The 5,000-nt window shown below is 41.8% G+C and overlaps 1 protein-coding gene across 1 annotated transcript in view; it reads left to right on the top strand.

Moving 5' to 3' along the window:
• LOC125027823 (uncharacterized protein CG3556-like) overlaps window positions 1-5,000 on the top strand; it is a 157,233-nt gene that overhangs the window by 785 nt on the left and 151,448 nt on the right. The gene's annotated exons all lie outside the window — the stretch shown is intronic.

The following is a 5,000-nucleotide window of genomic DNA, read 5'->3' as shown; positions in this document are numbered from 1 at the left end:
ATCTTTTTTTAGTGGAAATTCGATCCCTAATTTCTAAAACCAGGTCTCTCGCTGCTCAAACCACACGTCCTCCCCTAACCCCCTTTTAAGGTAAGTCTTCAGGGTCTTACCTCAGGGATGTGGCACCTGATAAACGATACTTTTATGCCTGCTCCTAAGTGCTCCCCGATGAGAGGGTGACGAGGTGCCGTAAATAAAAGTTTGTGTAGAGAGGGTGTTTCTGGCAACGTCTTGTAGGCTGGGGAGCGGGGGCGAAGTCCCTCGTGGCTGAGATATTTTCATTTCGTGTTCATTCAGTTTTTGTTGCAATTGTTATATTTGTTTCTTGATATTATGATAATTATTATTGCTGTTGTTATTATTATTATTGTTGTAAATATTATCATTATTATCATCACTTCTTAACTGATACTCTTATCGCTGTTCTTATCTTATCATCATCATCATTATATTTCTCATCATCAGCAACATGATCATTATTACGTGCGTGTTTGTTTGTGCGTGTGTTTACCTACATGCGTGGACGCGCGTTTGTCAATTTATTGCACTACTATCGCGACAGATTTCTTGTCTGCGATTTATGTGTGTGTGTGTGCGCAAACACATATATAGCAGACATATATACTAACACACACACACGCGCGCGCGCATGGATTTCTCCAGATTTTGAAAATCAGTGAGAACTCTTTCACTATGGACGATTATGCTCTTTAACCAATCTCGCAAGTTAACCACAGCAGAGTTGTTCTTAGCGCGGTGTTAGGGGAAGCCTTCTTCCTGCAGGTCCTCTTGTAACTGAAGCTTGCCATCGTCCATCCTGGCCAAATGCTCTCCAAGTCAGCGGTATCTTGAGATGTCACAACCTCAGTCATGTGTGGCAGCGGTTGCCTCTGTCTTTCCGTTCTGAGAAGTTTCTCAGGACTGTGTACCGGGGAACCTTGGGAAGAAAGCGCTGTCTCGTCATTCTAGAAGGACTTTTCATTCTTTTCGGCCAGTGGCTTTAAATCTAATAGATGGTCAGCGTCAACTCAATCCGCCCGCCTTGCCTTGTTACTTCATTAAGAACTCGTCCATTCAAGTGACTCGAAAGCTCTTCGGATTAATCATTTCATCTGCTCTGGAAGCCTCCCTACAAAGTCGAGTAACTATGCTGAACTACTCCAATATAGACAGTGAGTTGGTGCATTGTGTGTTTCCAGAGATCTCGCCCAACACCAACAGTAAACCTCATCTTGGACAGAACTGGTTTAATCTTGCATAATCTTAATTTATTCCTCGGTCAACCTCTGTACCAAGCCTGCGGAGTCCTCCGTTTCCACAGGATATCGGATTTTGCATTACCACTGACTACGTCATGTCACCCTTATTTTAAAAACATTTAACCTCCACTCTCCTCTCCTCACAACACCTCACCTCTATGACACTTCTAGAATCCTCATTCTCTTCACTCAAATGACAAACCAAATACTGGACCCTTCCCTCCCTCCGTATTGCATTTGCAATTCGCGCTCAACACATATCCTTAAAACCAGCTCTCATACCACTTCCCTAATGTTGAATATTCTATCCCACACCTCACAGCCCGCGACCTTTCCAAATGTTATCTGGCTCTGCACCATTTCCCTCGCTCCGGACGTGACTTAAACATGATAAAGTGAAGCCTCAGCTTGTTCACCTCAAAGGCACTCTGATGTTATTCCTTCGCCCAGCTTGTTTCAATCACGGGGATCACAGACATTCCTGAACTGTGATCACGTTTATCACAAACATTTCTTGTTTGTCTGCGTTATCCTGTGTTTTCTACCTTTGACGTTATTTCGTTTTATTTGTATAGTATTTTTCGGGGTTTACTTACCGTCTTGATGCCAAAGGAGGATTAAAGAATTCGGATAAGAAAAGGGTATTTGTGGGTGTCTGATAGTTTCTTTTGTTGAGGTTGAAAGACACTCTAGAATTAGCCTTAAAGATTAGTAAAAGTTTTCAGAAGTGTACTGCCCGTTGATAGGATACATATATTGTATATGCATAAATATAAACGCCCTTTTTTTCTAACTGTTCGTAAACAAACATCCACTCTCTCTCTCTCTCTCTCTCTCTCTCTCTCTCTCTCTCTCTCTCTCTCTCTCTCTCTCTCTCTCTCTCTCTCTCTCTCTCTCTCTCTCTCTCTCACCCTCCGCCTTCCGATCGCGCCCATAAATATTATCAGCGGAAGATGCCCAAAAAGGAATTCTCGAAAACCAAAAAGAAAAGGGAAAAGGGAATATTCGAAAAACACAAAGGACATAAGTAAGAATCACACACACACACACACACACATATATATATATATATATATATATATATATATATATATATATATATATACATATATATATATATATATATATATATATATATATATATATATATATATAAATATATATATATATATATATAATTATATAAATGATATATATACATATTTATGTACACACAAACACACACACACACACAGACACACACACGCACACACACACACACACACACACATAAACACACACACATATATATATATATATATACATACACACTCGACCTGCTCCTCCACGAGAAATAGACGCGGACTAGACTGACGTGAGGCAGATAATGAAATCCGGATTTTATAGCAAGATTGCGACGGGAGACAAATGCAGACAAACGAAATTCCCACCCCCACCCCACCCCACCCCCACAGTAGCAAGTGCAAGCATTCCGGAGGCAAAGGCAGAGGAGGGATATCTTGAAAAGCGGTGGACTAAATCATCAGACCGTCTGACTCGCTAGATCCTAAGCCTTTTTCCCTTCCAGACCGAAAGATATCGAGGCGAAGGGTTGCCAGCTCGGGGTACAGATAGCGAGGCCATAGCAGGACGCGGGGCTAGGGTATTGTACTGAAGGGCAATTTCGAGATCGGGTCGCGACGCTCGAGAGGAATTTCGGCTTCGTGGGACAGACGTGGCATCTCGGATTCTGTGCTTTTGGGTGCGATCGGGAGGAGGCTTTGTGTTCGGTGTCGTGTGACTGATGAGAGAAAAAAAAGATCGCGTCAAGAAAAAAAAAATATAGAAATACTAATATTAATAATAACAACAATACCAAGAATGACAATAAAAATAATTATAACTATACCAACATTAATAATGATAACAATAACAATAATGTTAATTACAATAACTATAATAATAATTATTATTATCATTATTATCTTTATTGTTATTATTTTTATTATAAAACCAATAATAATAATTATTGTTATTATATCACTTAGAATAAACTGTATCTCGATTATATATAAACCTATCTGTCTGTATTTATGCTGATACAGACAGTGTGTGTGTGTGTGTGTGTGTGTGTGTGTGTGTGTGTGTGTGTGTGTGTGTGTGTGTGTGTGTGTGTGTGTGCATACATACATACATACATACTGTGTTTTTATTTTATATATATATATATATATATATATATATATATATTATATATATATATATATATATATATATATATATATATGTGTGTGTGTGTGTGTGTGTGTGTGTGTGTGTGTGTGTGTGTGTGTGTGTATTCATATATATGAATATGTATATGTATTGAGGTAGCATAGCTCCATGGTGGTTTTGCAATGTCCTGGGCTCGCGCCCGGTCAATCTTTCTCATTAGATACAACTACGAGTAAGAGTACTGACATCAGCATGCTGGAGTCAAAGTCGGGGCGGAAAGAATGTGTGTGTGTGTGTGTGTGTGTGTGTGTGTGTGTGTGTGCGTGCGTGCGCGCGCGTGTGTGCGTGTGTATCTGTGTATATATGTATATATATATATATATATTTATATATATATACGTGTGTGTGTGTGTGAGTGTGTGTGTACAATGTAAATAGGTAAGCAGACCAATCTTACTCAGCAATGATTCTTTCTCTCTTGCTATTACGCCCTACGACCGCCGAACGACCCTCCTCCTCCTCCTCCTCCTCCTCCTCCTCCCCCCCCCCCCTTCTATCTACCGACTGAACTTCCGCGACGCCACTGAGGAAGGCGGTTGAGGCGACGGCTGTTCCCCGGCTGAGTTCTGCACACTCGACGAAGGGCATTTTGGGGAGTGAATGTGCGCCGCTAATCCTGTGACTTCAGTCATTGAAGGGTCTTGATGGCGGGGAAGGAAGTAGGAAAGATGTTTTAAAGGAGGAAGGGTGTTTTTTTTTTTTTTGAAGGAAGAAAGGTACTCTCGCTGGTCGTTGACGAGGCTCTGGGAAAGTCTGTGGAGAGGGTGTCATTACAGTTCCCGCCTCCTCACCGCCGGGTATTTTTCCTTTATGATATCTCTGTTTTCCTCTCCTCTCTTGTGTCTTTGTCCGCGTTCTTTTTCGATTTCCTTTGTCTCTCTCTCTCTCTCTCTCTCTCTCTCTCTCTCTCTCTCTCTCTCTCTCTCTCTCTCTCTCTCTCTCTCTCTCTCTCTCTCTCTCTCTCCCTCCCTCTTTCTGTCTATCTGTCTCATTCTCTCTCAGCCTATCTATTTCTTATCTGTATCTCTTTTTCCCTAGTTCCCTACACCTCTCTTTCCCACCTCTCTTCCTACCTCCCTCCCTCCCTCATTCTCTCCCTCCCCTCCCCTCCCTGTTATCTCTTCCTCTCTCCCTTCCTTCCCTCCCCTCCCTACCTTCCCTGTTATCCCTAACCCCCCTCCCCTCCCCTCCCTCCCTCCCTCTTTTAAACCCCGTCATAACAAGCAGACGAACAGGGCTTTTTTCCAACACATTCTCGCCGTCTCTTCCGAATCGCAAAGCCGCTTTAAGAATATCTGGAGATAACGAAAGGTAAGATTTGCACTGTGCATTTTCCCCGCTATTGTTTCTTGGCGTCAGCCCTAAATCGTGTGGGTTTTCCAATATCGAATTTTAGAAAAAATGTGCCTCTGTTTTTTTGGCTGTCTGTCTGCAACTTTTCTAACTTGTTTTTCTTTTTCTTTTTTGTGAAGGGTTTGTGGCTGTGGT

The sequence above is a fragment of the Penaeus chinensis genome, chromosome 1, assembly GCF_019202785.1.
Source record: "Penaeus chinensis breed Huanghai No. 1 chromosome 1, ASM1920278v2, whole genome shotgun sequence".
Lineage (NCBI taxonomy): Eukaryota > Metazoa > Arthropoda > Malacostraca > Decapoda > Penaeidae > Penaeus > Penaeus chinensis.
The sequence above is the reverse complement of the archived record's forward strand: the minus strand, read 5'-3'. Positions and strand labels throughout refer to the sequence as shown.